Below are 24,554 nucleotides of genomic sequence, written 5' to 3'. Positions count from 1 at the left end.
CCGGCCGCCGTAGGCGGAGGTTGGGGCTGCTGGCCCCGGGCGCTCACCTGGGTGCACCTAGTCCCGCGGGGCCGTGGGCCCGAGGAAGCTCAGCGGGCATAGGCCTGGTCATTCGTTCGTCCATTCATTCATTCCTTCCTTGAGGTACGCCTTAATGTAACAGCCACTTCCTCAGTTACAAGCGTTTTATTGACCACCTGCCACGTGCCAGGCGCTCTGGGCCGGAGTTCATTCTAGCTGGTTCTCGCTGGGGGTACAGACCGAATGCGGCCCACGAAGCAACCCTATCCAAGTGTGATACGTGCCCTGGAGCACATAAGCCGGGGATGGGTCCGTCTCACTCCGGGCTTGGGCCGCTTTAGCGATTTGGTGATGGACTCAGCTGCTTCGCGAGGCCCAGTGTCCTTGCTTTCGCAGTGTCCTGTGCAGGCGGATACGTGTGGTCCCCGGCCCCCACCGATAGTTTTTTTCCGTAGAGAAAAACATGTTGCGGCATCGAATAGTACAGTTATATATATTACATATGTACATATTAAATATGTTTAATAAAACATGCGTATATACATTATATGTATACGTACATATATACATTATATATAAACATAATATATTTTATATACACATATATATTCTATATTTATATATACAGATATACATTATATATTTATAAATACATATATTTGTATATTATATATACGTTATATAAATGTTGTTGATTTATAACTCCTTACTCCTTACCCCCAAAACAGTAGGGTAAGCTACATCTTACACTCATCAAGTGGTCGCATCCCCTTAGCGCTCTTCATTCAGTTGAAGAGTTTATACTCACCGCTGTATTTGTTGAATTCATTAGGATCTTTCTTTTTTGGTCATTATCTGTCAGAAGTTCTGAGTCGCTGAAAAAGTGCAGGTGGTAGTGCCGGAGGCCTTACACATTGCCACAGAAGGGCATTTCGCTAGGTATTTAAGGAACTGACGGAAGAAACCAGTTAAAGATCAATTAGGGATGGTCAGAAGTCACTTACTTTTGAAGGGCATTGATAATGTCTTTGCGCCTGGGAGGCAGAGACTGTTTTGTGATGGGCAGCACAACAGTGTGGTGGCTGGAGGCATAAAGTCCTGGGATTTGAGGAGGGCAGACACTCATTACTAGATACAAGGTGTAGGTTGGGAATTCATCCCCCCCAGGTCCATGCTTTAACGACTCTCTGTACTGCCGATGCGGTTTGTGCTTGCATTTCCCGAAAGCAGTCTCCAGCCAAACACTGCACGCTCCCTCCTAAGAATGTCAACTAGAATCTGAATGGGCCCTTGTCAGGGATGCTCTGAAACAATTTTGAAGTTGGTGATTTGGGGCTAATTGGTCCATTTCAACTCAGAGTGTGTCATTTCATGGCATTATGTACAGAAGTACTCTGAGAAGCTCTAGCTGTACTTCCTTTTCTTGGTGGTGGGGGAGGAGTTTTCTGGTCACTGTCATTCTCTACTCTTTCTCCTGAGAAACTTAATGCCTCTCAAAAATCCAGATCACCATAGCTAAATGATCCTCCTTTTACCACACACCTGCAACTCCAACCGAGATTATTTGGAATGGACAGCTGAGATTGTAGGGGAGGAGTCAGGTGTGCGTGTGCGCAGACCCGGGTCTTGACTGACTGCCCATACCTACCCTTGTAAGTAAGAAAAGTATAGGTATTTACAGTAATACTGGCTGCGCTCTGTAAAGACTAATTCTTGGTCTCTCTGGGTGTTTCTGATCAAGGAGACCCATCCTTGATTCTGTAGCCATTTGTTTTGCTTATAAAAATCAGCGGCAGCACCCCATATCTGTTATGTCAGTCAGCTTTAATGAAGGAACCAACTGCATATGCATGGAGTGTGAATCCCTCGCTTCTAGAGTCAGGGTGTCAAACTCGTTCAATAGCTGACAGCTGTGATTAGAGCCAAGAAAGACTCCAGCATGAAAGACACTGACAGGAGTACCCAACTGCCGAAAAAGTAATAAGAAGTAGCCAAACTGACTTCTCACCAACAGTCAAGTTTGACTCACTGTGCACAGGAAATCAATGAGGAGAATATGAGCCATTTTCTCCTTATTGATTTTCACCTCTAATTATTCCTTGGAGGTAGCTTGGTTTAATTTTTATGCCTTNTTATCCCCTTCTCTTCTTCTCTCACCCCCTTGCCCCTCCTTTTAACCTACAGTAAGCGTTAAATAAGTTTGAACTTAAGCAAAAGAATTAATGTATATTCCTTTTTCTCAAGTACTCTGAAGTGACCCCCAAGTTTGTGGTACATACAAAGTCCACTGTTCTTCACAGAATTTTGTCAAAGTGAGATGAGTTTTTTGTCTGAGGTCTTTCTCACTGGTAGGTTGCTAGTACTCTCTGCTTAGCATGAAGAAATCTGGGTAATTTGATAATCTTGAGTTTTCTCTTGGAATTTTCTGTAGCACCCCATACATCTATCTTTGTCATTCATGCTAAGTTGGCAAATACTATATATAAACTGGATGATGGAATATACTTTGTGCCCGTTTTCTCATAAGATAAGGCATTCTTTGTCAACTTAAATAGAACTTCTAGTACTTTTTTCACTCCAGAGAGTGAAATGTTAGATTCTTTCATTAGATTCTTTGAAAATGACCTTCAGTAGTAAGGCAACATTAGAAGATGTCAATGATCTCAATAAGTATTTCACATAATATGACCCGATGCCATAGAGTTACAGAATTATAGGCTTAGGGTTTCAGAAGATCAACTATTTTCTACTTATTAGGACAAGAATTACCTCTAGGGTAATTCTTTGCCTGACTCAAGTGTCACATAAGCATTTATATACATAAGAATTCTCACCGTAAAGGAATTCTCCCTGTTGGAATGAAAGGGTTTTCCTGAGTCCAGAATCTGGAGTTGCATGCAGCCAGGGTGGACGTTCCGAGGTGTGTTTCCTTGAGTAAAATAAATTCTCAGAGCTTTCATTTCCTCATTTATAAAAGAGGAGAGAGAATACCTACCTTACAGAGTTGATATGAGATTTAAATCATATGAGTAAATGCCTGGGCTCTCTCAGATGCCCAATATGTATCCTTTTTGCCACATTTCTTTCTTGTGTCTTTTCCTTTCTTTAGTCCATCCTTGCTTTTTTCCATTCCTTTTCTCTCCTCTCTCCCTCTATCTCATCTCTTCCCCTAGACTCTTCCTCCCTACTTCCCTCCCCTGTTTCTTTCCTCTCTCTTCTTTAACCTCCTTTCTTCAACATCTTTTTCCTTCATGCCCTTCCTAGAAAAAATATCCAGAATTCATATTGTTGACTTTCTCACCAAAAGACATCTTTCTCTTCCTTCTCTTATTCTTTTTCTCCTGTCGTTCACTTAGAATATTCTTCTCATGTAGTTCATTGACCTCTAATCTCATTTTTCCACAAGTCCCATTTTATTTATTTATTTATTTATTTATTTATTTATTTATTTAAAGTAATCTCTACACACAAGTGGGGCTTGAACTCACGACTCCAAGATTAAGTGTCACATGATCTACCAACTGAGTCAGCCGGATGCCCCAACAAGCCTCATTTTTTAACTTCTGGCTCCAGCAGACAGTTCCCACTTCAGTGAATTACACTTAGTAGAAATTCTCAGTCTCTCAGGGCTGAGGGCAAACTGTAAATATTTCCTCATCTATTAATTTTGTTCAAGGATAGAAGTGCTGGAGGGAGCAATAAATCCCATGTGCTTTATGTACCCCGTCTTTTTTCTGATAATCCATTCCCAGAGTCTCCCATCTGATATTTTTCTTTTTTTAAAAAATTATTTTCTAAATGTTTTATTTATTTCTGAGAAAGAGAGAAAGACGATGTGAGCAGGGGAGGGTCAGAGAGAGAGGGAGACACAGAATATGAAGCAGGCTTCAGGCTCTGAGCTGTCAGCACAGAGCCCGACGCGGGGCTCGAACCCACGAACCATGAGATCACAACCTGAGTCGAAGTCGGACGCTTAACCGACTGAGCCACCCAGGCGCCCCGCAATCTGATATTTTTCAAGCTCTCACATCTATTTAGTTTCAAAAATTGCTTTCATTGGTAGGTATCACACAAAAAAGTTAAATGCATGAAACAAGAGTTAGGTTGCTGAGTTACTACAAAGTGAACTCTTGTGTAATCCTCAACCAGGTGAAGAAATATAACACTGTCTACATTTCAGAAGTGTCCACATGGCCAATTCCAGTAATTACTTCCACAGTACCTGGCCTGAAAAGCCTAAAATATTTATCTGGCCCTTTACTGAAAAAATTTGCTAATCTCTATAATAGTCTGTTCCTTCTCTCTTTAGTTTTCAAATGACTGATAGTTGAAAACAAAAATAAAATTATAACATTATTCAGAGTTTGCAAAGTATATAAATATAATATGTAAAATAACTACCACAGAAAGTGGGGGAGGGTGAAGGGAATCTGTCTTAAGAGTAAGGATCCTATATTCCACTTGAAGTATTTAAGTGTGGATTCTAAGTAGACTGAAAAATGAGGGATATAACCCCTAGAGCAACCAGTAAAAAAGGATACAGATATGTCAAAATAAAGTACTAAAAATTGTTCAAATAATCTAAAAGGGAAAAAGGCAAACTGTAAAATGGAAAACAAGTAGAGCAATCAGAAAGCAAGTAGTATATATGTAGCGTTAAATCCTGACATATCAATTATTACATTAAATGATTGTTATAGTTAATTTTAAAAAATGATCATTGATTTTTGTTTCTGGAAATTTGGAGTAGATGTTCCAAACTCCCTGTTCCTCCTACTAAATATAACTAAAACCCCTAGAAATATACAAACACAAGAAGACTCTGAAAGATGGAAAGATCAGTCACATTGTCTAGTGACCTTGGGACCCAAGGAATGACATGATCATGTTACCTGGGTTGCCTCATCTTTTCTAGACTTGGAGCTGAAGAAGCTGGTAACCCCCGAATCTGACAAACATGGAAATTTTATTTTATTTTATTTTAATGTTTTTTTATTTATTTCTGAGAGAGACAGCATGAGCAAGGGAGGGTCAGAGAGAGAGGGAGGCATAGAATCTGAAACAGGCTCCAGGCTCTGAGCTAGCTGTCAGCACAGAGCCCGACACGGGGCTCGAACCCATGAACTGTGAGATCATGACCTGAACCAAAGTTGGACGCTTAACCGACTGAGCCACCCAGGTGCCCCCAAACATGGAAATTTTAAAAAGCCCCAACAAAAGCCTATTCTTTAGCCAGAGGACCAGGAAAATGCCAGTCAATAAGACAGAAACTTGCAGAAAATAAACATTCTACCCCAGCTAAACACCAAACACACACACACACATACACACACACAGACTAGAAAGGCCAGGTGGAGAGTATAGACTTCCACTCTCACCTTGCTATAACTGCCCCCCCATCCTCTACCAGGATGATGTCAAAGAGGGCTGAATAAGGAATCAGTTCTTTTATCCTGCTCAGTGTTAAGTAATTAGGCACCTCCCCACCCCCTGCAACAGTTTCACTGAAGTCTGTTTGGGGACCCTGGACTTCCATATCCACTCTAGCATATGAATAATTACTTTAAATATAAACAGTCAAAATATACCAAAAAAAGGTACAGATAATTAGACTGTATATATAAAAAAAACATGACAACCATATGCTGTCTACAGGTAACTGACTTTAAATATAATAGGCATATAGAAAATAAAAGGATAGAAAAAGATACATCATGCAAACATTAATCCAAAGAAAGCATGAGTGGTTACATTAATATCAGATAAATGGACTTCAGACCAAAGAAATTCATCAGGTACAGAGAGGACCATTATATAATGATAAAATGGTCATTTCACTAAGAAGATATAGCAAATCTAAAAATATATGCACCAAACAACAGAGCTGCAAACTGTAAAGCAAAAAGTGACAGAATTGAAAGGAGAAGTGGGCATTACCTCAGTGTTAGTTGAAGATTTTAACACCTCTTTCTCAACAATTGATAGAAGAATCAGACAGAAAATCACCAGGGATAGAAAAGTCAACATCATCAACCAATAGAATCTAGTTGACATTTATAGAACAACGAACATCAGGAGAATCCATATTCTTTTCAAGTGCCTACAAAACATGTACTAAGATAAACCACATCCTGGACCATAAGACACACCTAAACAAATTTAAAAGAACTGAAATCCTACAGAGTATATTCTCCAACCACAGGCAGGCTAGACATCAGTAACAGAAAGATAATAGGAACATATCCAAACATTTGGAAAATAAACAACACTTTCTAAATAATCCATGAGTCACAGAGGAGATCTTAATGGGAAACAAACAAATGAGCAATGAATTAAATGAAAATGAAAATACAGCATATCAGAATGTGGGGTACAACTAAAGCAATGTTGAGAGCAAAGTTTATAGCACTACATGCTTACATTAGGAAAGATAAAACATCTTAAATTAATAATGTGAGCTCTTACATGAAGGGCTTAGAAAAGAGAAAAATCAAAGTAAGCAGAAGAGTATAAATCATAAAGATCAGAAATCGATAAAATTTAAAACAATAGGTAAACAAAGAGTCGGTTTTTTGAAAAGATCAATAAAGTTGACAAATCTCTAGCAAGATGGTCAAAGATAAAAATGGGAGAAAATATAAATTAGTATTAGCAGGAATGAAACATGGAATTCCACTACATACTCTGCAGATATAAAAAAGATAGGGAATGCTGTAAACAGCTCCACATACATACAGTTGAGGAGGTAGATGGAGTGGACCAATTCCTTAAAACCGCCTCCCACAAAATTTACTCAGTATGAAATAGTTAATTTGAGTAGCCCTATACTATTAAAGACATTGAATTCATAATTTGAAAATTCCCTAAAAGAAATCACTGGAGATTCACTGAAGATTCACTAGACAGTCCAGTGAAATGTTTGAAAAATACTTAACATGATATATACACAATCTCTTTCAGAAAATGGAAGGGGGAAAACTTGCTAATTCATTTTATGACGTTAGCATTACACTGATACTGAGACCAGACAATGACAGTATACAAAAATTAATAAAGGGAAAGAAGTAAAGAAAACTATGGACCATTATTTTCCACAAAATAGTAGCTAATAATATTAGCAATGTATAAAAAAATTATACACCATTACCAACTGGAGCTTATCCCAGAGATGCAAAGCATGTTCACCATTCAAAACTCAGTCAGTGTAATCTGCTGTAACAAGCTAAAGAAGAAAAAAAAAAAGTGATTCTATCAGTTGAGGTAGAAAAAGAATTTGAGAAAATTTAATACTCATGATTTTTAAAAACAGCACACTAGGAATAAAAGGGAATATCTATAACTTTATAAAGGCCATCCAGAAAAAAAGCTACAGATGACATACTTAATGTTGAAGGATTGAATCCTTTCCTCCTAAAATTGGGAGCAAGTCTTCTTTCATACTCTTGTTTAATACAGGGCTGGAACTTTTAGCCAGTTCAGTAAGGCAAGGCAAGGAAATAATTGGCAAACAGATGGAAATGAAGAAATAAAACTGTCCCTGTTTGGAGACAACGTGATTGACTAGGTAGAAGATGCCAAGGAACTTACAAACAAGTAGAAATGAAATTCCCCTGCATAAATATAACAAAACATGAATAAGACTTATATGCTGAAAACTACCAACTTCTGATTAAAGAAAAGGAAGAAGATCAAAATAAATGGGGGAGAGTACCAATTCTTTCCAAATTAACATACAGACCCTTTCTGCCCAAATCCCAGCAAGATGTTTTGTAGACATAGAAAAGATTATTCTAATATTTATATTGAAAAACAAAGGAAATATAACGGGTAAAAATATTTTGAAAAAGAAGAATAAAGTTGGATGCATCATGGTACCCAGTTTGAAGACCCATTACATAGTTACAGTAGTCAAGACTGTGTGGTGTTGGTGGAGGGATAAACATATGGGTCAACGCAACAGGTAGAGAACTCTGAACTAGTCCCACACAAATATACCCAACCAGTTTTTTTAGAAAGGTGCAAAAGCATTCAGTGGAGGAAATATAGATTTTTCAATAAACAGTGCTGGAGAAATTCAGTATCTGTAAATAAAATAAGCAACCAAACCAAACCAAACCAAAAGCCTTGACTTATATACAGATTAACTCACAATGGATCACAGACTTACTTGTAAAGGTAAAACTTTTATAGTTTAAGAAAAAAAAAATGAGAAAATCTTTATGCTGCAGAGTTAGGCAAAGAGCTTATAGACTTAACACCGAAAGTGCAATATATGAAAGGAAAAACTGATAGATTTAATTAAAGTCAATAACTATGAGAGGATACTGTTAAGAGAATGAAAGACAAGCTACAGACTAAGAGCAAATATTTGCACATCATGTATCTGATAAAGGATTAGTATCTAAAGTAATTAAGGAACTCTCAAAACTCAACATTAAAAAAAAAATAGATGATCCAGTTAGAAAATGGGCAAAAGACATTTCATTGAAGAGGATATACTGATGACAACTTAGAACATAAAAAGCTGTTCAACATCATTGGCCATCAGAATGGCTAAAATAAAAAATAGCGATAACACCAAATGTCAGGAAGGATGTGGAGAAACAATCACTAATACACTGAAGTTTCATTTTGTGNTGGCACGTGTGTGTGTGTGTGTGTGTGTGTGTGTGTGGCTTTGTTTGTATTTATTCCCCTAGGGTTTCATTTTGCCTCTTGAAACCGTGGCTTGATATCTTTTGTTAGTTTTAGGAAATTCTCATTCTGTGTTTTGCTAGTTTCAGGTAATTTAAAAAACTTTTTTTTTTTGAATGACCAAAGACTTTGAGATTTGTGTAAGAGAACTGGCTGAATAAATGTTTCCTTATAGTACACAGCGTGTATGATCCTGTCTACACAATTATAACTATGGAAGTAAACAAAATAGCCCAACTATATATGCCATATCCCCTTTATTATGCCCTAAATGATCTCTCCGTGGTTCTTGCTCTCAGGATCTACTGATTATCATTTCGTATATGTTAGACTAATTTGGCTAGAAGTTTTATTTTCCAGTTAAACCTAAGTCAGGATGTTAGAAGTGAAATATTCTCTGCAGACCTTTAAAAATGGAGGATAATGGCTATGGGATGATGGGGCCGTCTGTGGTCCATCTATTAATATTAATAATCTCTCATTTTTTGTTGGGTGGGCATAATTTAACAAGCACTTTGATATGCCCAGTCTCAGTTGCCCCCACAATGACCCCTTGAGTCTGGCAGGTTTACTTTCATTTTGCAGATACAGTCTCTGAGGCAAAGCAGTCAGATGACAGGAAAGGATCTAGAGTGGTAAATCCTATTTCATAACAGCCTGGAACTTCCCAGGCTGCTTCTGACTCTGTAGTTGGGTGCCTACTGGGGGCATTCTTCAGGTTGCCTAGATGGCCCTATGCTCTTCCAGCTCTACAATATCACAGTCTTTCCATGGGCACAGTAAGTAGCCGAACCAGAGACAAGGTTGAACTTCCTTGTTTTCCTTCTGTGCTATTATGTCAACTGCATACAATAGAGAACGAGACTTTGTTACCTGCTTGGAAAGAGGAGGGGGGGGTCTTATCTCCCTCCCAATTGGCTCCTGCTTCATTATAGCTCACCAGACGTCCCAGAAAGATCCTTGCTATAAATATTTTGGTTGACTACTTCTCTTGCAGCTGTCTCAGGAATAGAGATGGGTGGTCTGTGGATCCTAGAGCAAGTTCTGGAGATGGTGGAGAGGTGCCAAGCAGAATTGCCGTAATCCTCGACGGCAAGAGGCAGCTTACCTTGTGCCTTTCTTCTGATGGCTGTAGGGATTAAGAGACCAAGGTAAGTGAGGAAGCAAAAATGGTGGGTATTGAGGCACGTGTTTTTGGAAGGCAAAGAAATGCAGGCTGTGTGCAGATTACCAGAGTCCTCCCCAGCAGAAATCGTACTTATACAGGGCAATCATTCCTTGATGGAGGCTTTGAGCCAGAACTATAGGGATGTGGGAATACAGCTGTGAATCAGATAGAAATATCCCCAGCTTTCATGGCACCCACAGCCTAATGAGGAACATGGTTAGCAAACAAGTAATTACATCAAGCATTCTCATGGGAGATGGATGGGCTGCAAATGAGGCACAGAGGAGGTCATCTTGACCCAATGTAAGGGAGTCCTGGAAGGGTTCCTGGAGTTAGTGGTGTCTAAGCTAAGTCACAAAGGAGACCGGAAACTTGTGAGGTGAATAGGTGTGGACGTAGGATAGAGAGAAAAGCCTGTGCAAGAACATGAAGACATTTGAAAGAATTAAAATTATTGCAGCTTGCCATGACTTTCAGTGATGGCTTGAGCATACAGAATGGAAAAGGTTTCTCTAGGCAAAACCTCGTATTCCTTTGGTCAGTTGGGCCCAAATGCACTTACCTGAAGTGTAGAGAATCACCATGAATGACCCGCTGCCCATCTCTGACCCTTAACTAGGGTGCCCATTTGGGAACCCTGACTTCAGAGTTCAGGTGAACTCAGATTTCTACAGATTTTCCAGGCAAACTGTGACTTCGTCCCCTCTCATGAGGTGGACAGTAGACAGTGCCCCCCCATGGAAATGAAGGTGAGTGCCCCTCAGGCGCCCCACTGGCCCGGGCACACTGAATGTGCGTGTTTGTAATCCCCGTGAAGCTGCACTCAGCTGAGGCTCTGCACGAATGCCTGAAATTCTGAAACCAAATAGCCTAAGGGGAGGGCTAGTTCCTGTAAGTAGCAGATGTATTTTATTATCTCACCTGTAATCCTTTTAACATGACTCCAAAGCAGCTCCCTGGTTCAGAAAAGCTACAGAAACCAATAGGAGAATGAGAACTATATAAAACAAAGTGAGATGTTTTGTTATTTCTCTTTCAACCCATCCCCAGGACATTGATTCACCTCAGGCCAATGGAAGGGAATTAGCAAGTGGATGTGGTGGTGTAAACAGTTTTAATAGCAGAAAGCTTATTTTTTTCCCTCAACTCCTCTAAATGCACACTGGACAGTACTTCAGGAATATTATGGTTTTGAAATGTTACCAAATGTCCAGTCTTTGGCGCGGGTATGTCTGGGATCAAGATAGAATAAGGAGGGGTGTGTGTGTGTGTGTGTGTGTGCGTGCGCGTGTGCGTGCGCGTGCGTGTGTGTGTATGTTTTGGGAGGAGGAGGGAGCCATGGCTCAGGTCACAGTGTCCCAGGGCCCAGTTCCACCTCCCCAGGAGGACAGCTGGGATCCTCGTTCTAATTGTCATGTGATTTCGAGAACTTTCCATCTCATTTAGCTATTCCATAAACCTTTCAAGATTTAAGAAGATACTAAATGATGTGGACAGAATTAAAATGCTTTAAAGTGACATCAGATGGTGAACTCTATAGCTGCCTTTCTTTTCGCCTAAACAGGAAGAATGGCAAGTTGGCGGAATGACCCTGTGTTACTTTAAAGAATCCTCTAGGTGGTGCTGCTGTGATAGCTATTGGCCAGACTTTTTTTTTTTTTTTTAGCACTTAACTATCAAACCAAATATTTAACTTATTCAATGTCTTATACTTATGGTTAATTGCTAATATGATACTATTGGTAATTTATACCATCACATTTACATTGTATTCTCTTAACAATAGTCTATACACATAAATCATACAGCAGAGCCATTTTGAGACTTGAAATACATGTACTTCTCTGGTCATTAGTCAGTAAAATTAAAGACTTGCATGTGTGGATGGATTTTTCCACACATATTAAAACTGGCTGTAGCTCTTGTCTACCTCTGCTCGTGTTGGACAGTACAGGACAGTGGCTTGTACATAGTAGTTGCTAAGTTAATGTATATCAGAGGAATTGATTCTAGGTTTTTTTTTCCCTTCCACTTCTGATTGGAGATGAGGTGACAAACTGGATTAAGCTTTTCAGAACCCTAGTTGGAGAGTGATGCTTATTTTGCTAATGAAAAGATTGGGTGGTCACTTTTTTCTGTATTTCTGAAAATGTCCTGAGGGGGGTGTGTGTGTGTGTATGTGTATGTGTATAAAATCACTTCTTTATTTTAAAAGCAAATTGGTTTTCTGGTTGGTTCCATTGAAATGCAGGAATGGTATGAAAATTGTGTTTGATAATTGCTTGAGTCTTAATCAAGATTTTATTAAAATCAATATTTGATATGCTGCTCAATTTAATTAAATTAAACCATAGAGAAACGAGTAATAAATGAGTTTGAAAATCAATCACGGATAAGGTATGTTTCTTTTAATTAGTTTAACGTAGAGAATGTTGGGTTAAGCAATTGCTGACCACGGAAGGAACAACAACGAAAAAAATCACCACTTTTGTTTGTATAGTATGAACAACAGATAGTAATGAGCACATTCTCTGTGCCAGGCACTATGCTAAACATTGTTTATTTAGTTTCTTCATTTATTTTGGGACAAAATTCTAGGAGGTCTGTCTCCTCTGTTGATGACACAGACCTGGGTTTGAGCCAGCATGAGCGTCCTGGGCCATTTAGCCAGGAAGTGGCAGAGGTAGATTTAACACAGCAATCAAGCTTTTCCCCCTACCTGGAATCACTCAGAAATAGGAAGAAAAAGCATACTTTTATTATGATGAATTTTAGAGAAGTGCATTGGTGGTAGTTTTCATTCTAAAAGAAGCGTTGCCTTTTAGATGAGTGATGGGGGTGGGGGGGGGCAGGGAACGAAATCCTAAATCAAAACGCATGCATGTTGACTTAGCAGCTCAGAGTCTCATGAAATGCCAGAGAAAAAAAAAAAAAGGAAAAAAGGTTTTATTTTTCTGGATAGACACAGCATACAGTTATTTACCATATAATTTATGCTTATTGGGAACGGCAGAGATTTATGGCTTTAGTAAAAAAGTGTTCTAATTGGGATTAGCTAATGAAAAACTGGTGGCACTGGAGAGGGAGCGAGGAGGAAAATGTGATTTCAGTGGAGGTGTTGCTTCTCTCTTGGGCCACTAACAAAAGGGCTAGTATTCCACACCGGGGCAAGAATCACACTTTTAATTAGGCCGTCAGAGTTTGTGCCTGTGTTTTTTGGTTCGCAGTCTTTTTATTTTATTATTTTTTTTAATTTTTAAATTTTTTAAAATTTTATTTATTTCTGAGAGAGAGAGAGACAGAGAGACAACGTGAGCAGGGGAGGGTCAGAGAGAGAGGGAGACACCGAATCTGAAGCAGGTTCCAGGCTCTGAGCTGTCAGCACAGAGCCCAACACGGGGCTCAAACCCACAAACTGTGAGATCATGACTGAGCTAAAGTCGGACGCTTAACCGACTGAGCCCCCCAGGCGCCCCTGGTACGCAGTCTTTTTAGTCATCCAAGGAATCGGCTCTAGGCAACTAAGGATATTCTAGCAAAATGTTGTCGGCGTTGAGGACGAAACTCTAGCTCACTGAACAATCTCCCTCATTTTTATTCAGTGTTTGTTTGGTGGGATGAAAATAAAACCCCACAACACTTAGGAGCATACAACAGCTGGGTTCCGTGATGTAGACCCAGAAGAATCTCTCTCAAGAGATTGCGAACCCTAAGCCACTCAAGCAGTCACAGTCACGATTTTTGCCATCTCCCTGTGCCTCTTGTGTTACTTAATATCTTCCTTTAAAATGGCTCATTTTAAAACATCGAGATGAAACATGCCTATTTTAGAAGGAAGCTTTGTTTCAGCGCCAAAAGTGGGAAAGCAGAGTTCTGTTCTCTCAGAAGGACAGGAGTGGAAGGAAACACAGTCAAATCAAAACACGTTATCAAATTTTAGCTCCAGGAAAGTGTCCAGCGGTCATAAAGACATACTTGTACCAAACTGAGACTTCCTCTTTGATTATATCTGAGCAATAGAAAAATATTGGAAAAGGGAATAATTTTCTCATTATGTGAATCAGTTTTATCCAGCAGTGTCTATTTATCACCTAAAATCATATTTCCAGGCCCAGGTGCATCTGTTGGCTTTTGTGATCAGTAGCCCATGTATCTTTGTCTGTTGCTCATGTGAAGCTTTGCCCCCTTTCTTCACTTCCCTGATTCCCCGCAGTCGCATGTGAGTCTTGGTCTCTATGCAGATAATTCCTCTTACCTTATTTCTGAACATTTAGAGAATTCTGTTAAGCTAACACATGGGATAGAGGGCAGATTATAAAATGAATAGTTTCTATTGCTGGTTAACACTACCTTTCTCCATCTATACTGTTTGAGATCATTTTTCTCTAACTAGATGTGGCTAATTTCCAATAATAGTAAAGTAAATGTAGTGACTGATATGTCTCTTTACGACCCTGACCTGTACACCTGGTTCCCCTCCGCAGGCGGCCACCATCATCATGTTTTATGTATTCTGGAGACGGTCTGTGTATGTGAAAGCTTACTCAAGCCTCTGTGTCTCTCCTTAAATTTCACACGATGGGAAGCACACTCTGCGTGTCATTCTACATTTCATTTTTTTTTTAATCCAACAATATTTTTTGGATGTAGTTTCATATTAGTATATGTAGCCCTCCTCCATTCTTTTGAATATTGCATAGAAGTACTCCATGCACGTACCTCTCCTTTTGATGAGTACTTAGATTATTACTATTTCTTCTACAAACAATGCTGTAATGTCCCTGCATTATTCTCTTTGGGTCCATGATCTACTACTGGACAGTACTCATTCAGATGGTTAGAGATCTCATTACAGTAGTTAGAGAGGGCAGACGTGGTCATAGAACTTGGCTTTGTCACGGTGCCCACACGTCAGCGTGAAGCGTCCCGATTTGCACATGAAGTTATGGCTCTAAGTTTCATTTGTTATGTGAGTCTAGTCCCACTTAATCCTCCCTTGTCGCGATCACATTCGAAATTAGTTGTGTAGTTTTGTGCTTGGTGCCTGTCTGCCTGTCTTTGATGGATGGCAGGCTTCATGAGGCCAGGGAGGGACTTGACGTTATGGAAACATCTTAAAAGTTCTCTGGCCTTAGGAAGAGTGACCACGATATCGTTTTAGTAGCAAATAGAGGCACATTCCTAGGGGAGCTCGAATGGGGAATATGGAGGGGAAAAAAAGAAAAGGAAAACAACCCATGGGAGTTGGAGTTGCTATTTTTGATCGAGTTGGGAAACACCAGGAGTCTCCTAGGAAATGTCTGTGTCACTGGAAGACCTTCCTGCTCTGTTGGGCCAAAGAGCAGGTCCGTATTTCTGTGCACATGAAACTTGCAGACCCAGACAGAGGGCCAGTCCACCTTCTGGCTTTGGCTGACATTTATTATCATTCACAAGGTGGTGTTAGATGCTCAGCTTTTAAAAGAACTGGCTTTTCAGCAGTATTTTTTTTACCCTTGAGAGTATATAGAGAGAGTTCTGTGTTGTATATTAATCAGAGCTTTCACGACTCACTTTGAATGGTATTCGAAATGTGTCTGGGAGTATGGTGAATGAACTATGCCCAAAGTGTGCTCTATTATTTATTACTCAGGAGTCTTTCCATCTGAGACATAGGCTGAAATTAAAGGAACCTAATACCTACCTTTAATAACTCAGCGTTCTTCCCAGTTTCTGCTCCTTACGCACTCCTGCCCCCAAAAGGTTTCTAGGGTTTGATATCTCTTAAGAGTCAGTTTGTATCTCAAATTGTACTAAAATTCATATTTTCAAATTCCCCACTCTTTTTGTGGATGTGTAGCTCTCAGAGCACACCCTGCTATGCAAACATTTAGCAAACATGCCTGGAAGCCGTTCCTTCTAGAACCACTTCCCTCCCTTTTCCCAGATGGCAAGTCTTACTCATCCTACAAAACCTGGTTCAAATGTCATTTCCTCTTCTGCCCTCCCTGGCTGTCCCAGGCGGTGAGTCACCCTCTTCTCTCTGCTCCCACCGCCTTCTCTGTATACCTCGACCGCATGCATCTCAAGAGAGCAGTACTGTCCCCAAGGGGACAAACGTTCATTCTTGGGGAACAAAAAATATCATTCCGTTCATGCATAAAACATAGATGTGCACAGCACACAAACAGATAGACAGCATATACATTTCCATGCTGGCGGAGAGATCAGGAAAAAGATCTCTAAATAGGCTTCTAGAAAACACAAAGCTTACAAACGCACACAGTGCAAACATCTCCCGGCTGCCTCGGTCCACCTGTGTGGTCTGGTGCACCCATCTAGAGCTGGTGGACACCTTCCTCTTGGATTCAGGTGGCCCTGCTTCCTCCACCCCACAGCAGCCCTCCTGTTGCCCATACTGATACAGGCAAACCTCAAGTCTTCAAGCTCAGGTGCCATATTCTTGTAGTGCTTGTGTGTTTCTTTAACTGTTTACCATGTGTGAAACCGTTTAACACGCAACCGCTGTTATTAGGTTCCTTTTCTATGTCACTTTCAGAGTCACTCGGTGTTCCACCCTCCCCTTAGGCCCTGTGGTTTTGGTTGTGCGATTTTGTGGAGTGAGCTGACTTTTTAGGAATGCATATGTTGCCTTCTGTCAGAATTGACGGTACTTAGATGCTTGCCTCTGATATAATGACTTAGTTTGGATTTCAGAGAAGTAAGTGGATCTTCAACCGAATAGTATTGATTTTTCTTTTAAATATATGGGGCATTTTGAAATAAGAGTGAAATAAGTACATTGATACATACGCTAGAATTGCCTTTCTACAGTAAGATGTACAGCCTGATGTGGACCAGTGCAGTCGGGCCCTGCTAGTGACTTAACCAACCAGTAGTGGCATTGTTACAAATGATGCATTTTTCTAAAAAGGTGAATAACCTCTAAAGTTCTGAACCAAAGAAAGTATACCTCTGTAGTCGCTTTCCAGGAAAGTTCATTTAAATGAACCCCATGCACTCCCCTTCCGGTATTTATAACTCAGATGGAATTTGCTTCTGGCCAGTTACGTACAAACACATTTTTCATCTATAGGAATGGGATGGGGGACAGCTGTCTTCTCCTGTAGGAGACAGGCAAACCCCTGCCCGTTAAATAACCCCTCCCCTTGGGGCGCCTGGGTGGCTTAGTCGGTTAAGCGTCCGACTTTCGCTTAGGTCATGATCTCGCGGTTCGTGGGTTCGAGCCCCGCGTCGGGTTCTGTGCTGACTGCCAGCTCAGAGCCTGGAGCCTGTTTCAGTCTGTGACTCCCTCTCTCTCTGACCCTCCCCTGCTCACGCTGTTTCTCTCTCTCTCTCCTAGAAATAAATAAAATATTAAAAAAAAAATAACCCCTCCCCATCATGTGATGACCGTCACTAGCCCCACGGATTTCCAGCACACCCTCTGGTGAACCACTGGCCTAATTCTATGCACTGACGATAAGCTCTAACTATGTAAGCTTCTCACTTAGCTGAGAAGAGAACTGTACGGAGAAAAGAAGGGAGAAAAATGATGTAGCACAAGGAAGGGTAGGAAGAGTTCAGATATTTTTGCTGACAGTAAGTGAAATAGGAGTAGATAGTTTTGTACGGCCTAATATCCTTAGGCTGACTGGGAGACGTACGGCAAGATCAGTGCCGGCCACTGGAGATGCAGCATGACAACAGACGTGACTTCCAGTTTTCTGGTCGCCGCATTTAAAGACAAGGTATAAAGAAACACATAAAACCAGCTTTACAAATGAAGACATTTAGCCTGACATACCCAAGGTAGTGTTTTCTCAAGAATGTAAACAGTGTAAATGTATACGAATCAGATGGTTTATATATATTTTTTGTACTAAGTCTTTCTTGTTTTCTGCTTAGAGCACCTCTCACTTTTCACGTGTTCAAGAGTTCTGTATTTGCTCCCAGCCAAGGGGCTCCCAGTCTTACTGGGTCATCACAGTGCTTGAAAGTTAAAACATTAATTCTGTGTTTTCCAGGACACGAAGAGGGGCTAGTTGAGAAACCCCGACTCACGCCCCCGTACACAGTAGGAACATTTGTTCTCTTCCATGAGTCAGGAGGTAGGCCGTGCTCCAGGGGCCAGTTCACTTCCTCATCAGCAATGTTGGCTCTTTCCGTCTTTCTCCATATGGGTCACTCCTCTCGCGGTTGTTAAGATGGCACCTAGGGGCAAGACGGTGGCTCTGGCTTCCTCGTTTGTGTCTGAAAGGAGGGATGTCACTTCTCCCGCAACTTGAAATGTCCCTTCTTTCCTTGGGTCTTATTGGGCCCAGATGCCACGTCCTAGTCGGCTTACACATCACCAGGGCCGGGCCATTGGCTGTTCTTGTGATGGTTGGGGGGGTGAGGTGGGGTGGGGTGGATGCCTTTGGGCATTTTCTCTTCATTTGCTCACAAAAGAGACACCTTTCTTACCATATTCTTGCTTTCGTCATTCATTTACCTTCCCTCACCGTCTCTGAAAGTTGTTTGCATTTGTGACGTCCTCGTAAACCCTGCACTCCAGCAGTTTTTGTCCCAGCCACACATGCGCCATTGCATTCAATTTTGACTTAAGGGGATAGAAAGGAAGGGATGCATGTAAGGGAGAGAGCTAAGGGGACAACGAGAATCAGAATCATATCAGGAGTGTTGCAGGCAGTGGAGGTGTAGACCCATGAGAGGTAGGGGGTGGGGGTGGGGGTGGGGCACCCTCCATGTCGTAGGACGGTGTACGGGCTCGCAGCGGGACTCTGCTCCCATCAGTGCAGCTGCCTCTAATTTGTTCTGGAACTGGAAGCTGGATAATTAAGCCTGTTAGAATAACGCCTACGATAAGAACAAATAAGCTGTGACTGAGGCCGAGGCTCTTGTCTAAGAAGAAAGCATTTAAACATCAGTCCATGAACTTGGTTACCCTTCTTCCGTCTCTCACCTGATTCCTCATTCCATGGCTTGAGACTTTGTGCTTAGTTCTAGGCACATAGCACAGTTTTTTATCATTTTTTAGAATATGATAACAAATTTACGAATGATCATTAGTAAATGACAGTACTAATTAATCTTTATGGATGATCTGAGCCAAGTACTATTTTTTCTGTTGTCTTCTTAAATTCTCAGCAAACCCTGTGAGGTAGGTGCTATTTGTGTCTCTGTTGTACAGATGAGAAGCTGAGGCTTGTGGAGATAGATGAACTTGCCTAAGGTCATAGAGCTGGGATCCATGTGAGGACTGACCAGCCTCTGAGCCTGGGATCTTAAATAGCCTGGGAGACGTTAGAGCACTCTCTGTCCTCTCGATGTGCAAGATGTTAGAGCAAGTGCTTTTCCCAGTTCCCTATGATGCTGCTGCGGCTCATGGCGGAGACAGAGGGGTCATGATTTTGATGTGATGTGGCTTCTTTTTCTTTTTCACTTTCTGAGTGGTCTGCTCCTCTCAGGGATGTGTGGGGTTATTTTTTTTTTTTTTTTTTTTTTTTTTTTTTACCAGGGATGAGATTCTCAGATCATTGTGTGGGCTCACATTGGTTTTCACTCTTGCCCGATTCTGCTTCTCTGAGCACTGTGTGTCTTCACAGAGGACTGCACACCAGGGAGCTAGTCCATATTTATGAGATCAGGCTTCATCTGAGGGCAGTGGGATGCCAGTGATGCATTTTTGAAGAAGGGGAGCACTTCACAATTTATAAGCATTGCTCTGGCCTGTTTTGGGGAGATGGAGGGTAAAAGTGATCCAGGCTGATAGAGATCAAGAGAAACTCTTCCCTGGGGAATCTCTCTCCATCATCTCCAAATTTCAGCCCTGTTCCATGCAACGCTGACATCCTCTGCGTCATATGTCAGGGAGATGGAGAGAATGTGTTCAGAAAAGAACGGATAAACCAGCCAGTGCAAGCTCACTCTGACCTGGGAGATGTGTGTTCATTTCCACAAGGCACTCTTCACATCTTGGGTCTCTGTCCATAAGCCTTGAAGGACCCAGCTTTTAACACTGTCTTGGCGGTACATGAATACCCAGTGAATCCAGTGAGTAATTGGGGAGAAATGAGAAATCAGAAATCCTAGGAATTAGGAGCGCCTGAGTGGCTCAGTCAGTTAAGCATCTGACTTTTAATTTCAGCTCAGGTCATGAACTCACAGTTCGTAAGATTGAGCCCTTCACTGAGCTCTGTGCTGACAGCCAGAGCCTGCTTGGGATTCTCTCTCTCTCTTTCTCTCTGTCTCTGCCTGCCCCACTGTCCCTCTCTTTCTTTCTTTCTTTCTTTCTTTCTTTCTTTCTTTCTTTCTTTCTTTCTTTCTTCCTTCCTTCCTTCCTTCCTTCCTTCCTTCCTTCCTTTCTTTCTTTTCCTTCCTTCCTTCCTTCCTTCCTCTCTTTCTTTCTTTCTTTTTTTCTTTCTTTCTTTCTTTCTTTCTTTCATTCTTTCTTTCTTTCTTTCTTTCTTTCATTCTTTCTTTCTTTCTTTCTTTCTTTCTTTCTTTCTTTCTTAAAATAAATAAATAAACATTAAAAAATATCCTAGGTATTAGAAATCCTTCCAGGACAAAACTAGGGTAGGCCATTACTATTTTATGGAAGGAGATTCAGGGTAGAAGGATGAAATCTTGCTCACCTCCAGAGCAGTTATAACAGCTAACGTTGACCATGCACTTACTATATGTACAGCAGGTCATAACATTATTTTACTTAATTCCCAGCATAGACACATGAGGGACTATTCTTATTCCCATTCTACAGGTGAGTGCATTGAGGCCTTGAGAGGTGGAGTGAGGGTCTCAAGGTCACATGATAGTAAATGGCAGAGTGTAATTCCAACCCAATCTGTCGGACTCCAGAGCCAACACTTTACACCCTGGTGACTCTGGATTCCCCGATGTTCAATTCAAGAAACCTGAGATTGTCCCTTTTTGCAAAACAATTGATGCCATGCCGTGAAATGCATAGCAAGGTCGAGGCTCCTGCCTCACCGCTTGGTAGTAGTGGCCAAGTGTCACGTAATGCAGATCACACACGACACTGACATGCATGTGAACTCATAATGTTGACATTCAAGCGCGAAGTGCACCATTGGGCAGGACTGCCATTTGTTGAGCACATGGCCTGGCAGTTGAGCGCTACAGCTTCTCCACAAGGTATAAGTAAATAATAATGTGGAAAGAGAGACGTTTGCTGGATGCGAGATGCCAGCTGTAGTTTCAAGGAAATGTTGATTGCACGCTTTAGGAACAGCTCCACAACCCCTTGCTCCCGTGTGGGTTTTCCTTGTAAGGTAGTGTGAGAAAAAGAGACACTTTCATTTTTGCCTGGAGTTTATTGTTTCCTGCTCAGCAGCTGCACCGATGTGGCATTGATTATGCAGAGAAGAATTATTTTGATTATTGACAGTTGGCATTCTTCTTGTAAACTGGAGTTCTTCATCTCAGATTCGCTTCCTCACCTCGTCTCCTGCCTGCACCGCGTCAGAACCTGGGAAGCTCTGGCCGGATTCTTCCCCAAGGAGGCCGTGAGGAGGGGCCGGTGGAAGTTCAGAGGCAATTTGACACGGAACTCAGCCTGCTGGTTGTTTCCTTCTCTGAGCTTCGCCTCATCGTGAGTGTCGGGAAGGCCTCTCTGTGAAGAAGCCAGAGGGTCCCTTGCTTCTGCATGTCTGTCTGTGGGCTGGGTGCCCCCTCCCTCCCCGCCTAGTCCACTCAGAGCTGTTGGCCAGCAGAGTCCTGGTCGGGTCTGGCTCAGAGGAATCCTCTGTGCTCCTTCCAGGAGTTTTCCATAGAACAAAGCCCCTTGAGGAACAGCAGTGATCTCAGCAAAACAAAAAAGGTCCCCCATGGAGGTAATCTTCACATGGTGCGTGTGACAGAGTCCTGTGACATCCTCTGTCACATCCCCCTGCCTCCCTGTATTTCAGCTTCAGTAAGAGGCACCTCAAGTGGCGGAATCCCACCTCAGGCTCTCTCTCCACCCCTGGGAACAAGCCTCGGTGAAGGGGATCAGAAGAAGCCAGTGGCAGATGGCCCAGCTTCTCTTCCTTTGGGTGGGCTGTTCTGAGAGGCACTTTATTTGCTCCTCGGAGATCCTGGGCAAATCAAACCATGCTGCCTGCAGCCGTGACCCCAATGTATTTCCTTGTCTCGGCCTTTTCTGTTTCCCTGGATCACCCCCAAACAAACGACATGTACCCAAGTCCTTGTCTCAGGCTCTGCTTTTGGGGAAATACGAAATAAAGCAGTGAAAGTGAAAAGATTACTCCTCACTGAATTTATTTCTCTTTTTTCCTTTCCCAGATCTTATTCATTTGTATTGTTTTGGGGTATCTATTCTTTAAAAAAATGTAAGAGTAATATAGGTACATTGAAAAACATTTTCTCTGTACATATGTATATGTAGGTTTTATTTTATATGTGTGTGTGTGTGTGTGTATGTATATGGTACGTATATTATTTATGTTACAATCATCTCTTTGTGGAGACAGTACAGCCTGGACAGAACACAGTTTTGGATCAGACAGACCTGGGATTGAACTGTGGTTCTGTAGCATTCAAGTCTTACGATTTTGGGGTCATTATTTACCTTCCCGGGGCCTTAGTTCAAGCTCCTGTAAAATAGAGCAAGCATCATTTATGGGGCTCTTATGCATATTAATCGGCATTGTATAGGTAGCACACTAGCATGTCTCTGAGCATTTAGCAAGCACTTAGCGTATTTCAGTGATTATTATAAGAAGCAAAACAAAACAAATGTCTCCACCGAACTGAACACCCTCCCCTGCTGCTCCCTGAGGGGTTGGGGCAGGGAGGAGGAGGAAACCACTGTATCTGCTATGTATCTTTCCAGAACTTTTCCCATGTTTATACAAACTTTTTAAAAATGTGCATACACACACATATATATGAATCAACAGGGGGAATGTTAATACATCACCCGTTAACAGAGGAGAGGGCAAGGCAGTGGGGTACTAGTCAAGCTTCTGCAGAGACACAGATCATACGTATCTCTATGAGGGGGTGAGTGAGGTGTCTGTGGCCTTGTCATGGAGACTCTCTGACTCTCTTAATTCACCAGAGACTTCCCATTCCCACCAGCACCTTTAAATAGATCAGCCTTCTTGGGCTCAGTCTTCCTTCTTGATATCCAGGCTCACAGCCTTCCGTTTAAGGACATGATCCCCAAGGATACCCTGGTGATGCTGGATGGAGCCCCTCTTTGGGTAACAGGCCTGGTCCAGAGCTGACCCAGGGCAGCTGTTAGAACAAGCTCTTTGGAAGTGCTTGTGCCTTCTCTCAAGATATTAGGCAGCTAAGAGCCAGACACATTGGCATAACCTCTCAGCAATATCCAGGCCTTTCAGTGTAGGCTTTCTGAAGACTGTAGACAGACCACCCAAAGCCAAAACTATTTATGTGGTTTTAGCTCAAAATTTTGTTCTGGGTGTATCTCGTATCCAGCATTAGCAAGGACTCTGGACATGGGAGCTTTCCACCTCAAGGAAGGCAGAAGTTAAAAGGGAACTATGTGCAATTTAGGATTCCCAACCCCTCTCCTACCTGGAAATACAAGGAGATTCCTGGTGTTGGATGCGCTTAACTGAGGGTCTGCTGGGGAGAGGGGACTCCTCTGCTGTTGAGGGGCCCTGTTTACATCTACTGTAGATGTAACAGAGCGTGAGCTCCTATGGCTCTCAGGGACCAGCTATTCAGACAAGCCCTCCTTTTGAATTTTGCAAGTATAAAGAAATGATAATATATCCTAACAGTCAGGTGTCGGGCATCAGTTTTCTTCCAGTACAGTCTGTGCTGTTCTATTTAATTAGTAGACATTCTAGTCTATGCTGTTTCCATTTGAACTTATGACTTTTTATTCTGTATTATTCTGCTCTACTACTTTCTATTTTATTCCATTCTGTTCTACAGTCATGTATTGAGTTCTTGCTCGATGCAAGGGGTTTTGCTGAATATTACAAAAAAAAAATGTGCGTGTGTGTGTGTGTGTGTGTGTGTGTGTGTTGTGGGGGCAATGCACACACACGTGTGTTTGGAGGAGTAGTTTTCAGAGTGTCGTCATATTTGACAGAAATTCCACGTTTCTTGAACCCCTCTCTAGAAATACTCAGGAGGAAATCTCAGGTGAATCTGAAATATTACAGAATAAGGCTTTACCTAGAAAGCATTGGTATTAGCAGTGAGTTAAGGAGAATTCAAGGTTTTAAGCCCTTTGTGTTTCTCTGCTCATCATTTTTTAGAGACCATATTTACTTAAAAGTGCTGATTTACTAACAAAGTAAGTTAAGATAAATTGAAGTCTTTTTTTTAAATTGGAAGCTATCATGTAACAACAACAAAAAAAAGACTATAAGGTGAATAAAGACAACATCTGCTTTCAGATTTATTTTTCAGCCATCCTCCTTCAATGTTGGCTGTGATGTGCACCTTGACATCTTTGTATCAACTGAGAGTCAGGTATTCTGAGAATAATGTGTTCCTGGTAGCCAATTTAGTGTCATGGTTAAGGTCATGGGCTTTCTGAAGAGCTGAGTTAGAATGTCAACTCCACCAACTCCAGCCATATGAAGATGGGAATGTTCCTTAAGCACTGGACAATAGTAGTATCTCCTTCATGATGTTCTTGAAAGAATTAAATGATATAATTCATATGGAATGCTTAGGGTTA

The 24,554-nt window shown here is 41.5% G+C and overlaps 1 long non-coding RNA gene across 1 annotated transcript; it reads left to right on the top strand.

The window, feature by feature from the left end:
• Window positions 1-35: 35 nt before the first annotated feature.
• Window positions 36-22,094, top strand: LOC144223461 (uncharacterized). Its single transcript, XR_013332694.1, has 4 exons — window positions 36-144; window positions 9,713-9,866; window positions 21,314-21,479; window positions 21,796-22,094. It is a non-coding gene; the product is annotated as an uncharacterized LOC144223461 (long non-coding RNA).
• The last annotated feature ends 2,460 nt before the right edge of the window (window positions 22,095-24,554 follow it).

This window comes from Crocuta crocuta, unplaced genomic scaffold (assembly GCF_008692635.1).
Source record: "Crocuta crocuta isolate KB4526 unplaced genomic scaffold, BGI_CrCroc_1.0 scaffold61, whole genome shotgun sequence".
Classification (NCBI taxonomy): domain Eukaryota; kingdom Metazoa; phylum Chordata; class Mammalia; order Carnivora; family Hyaenidae; genus Crocuta; species Crocuta crocuta.
This window is presented reverse-complemented; position numbering and strand designations above follow the sequence as displayed.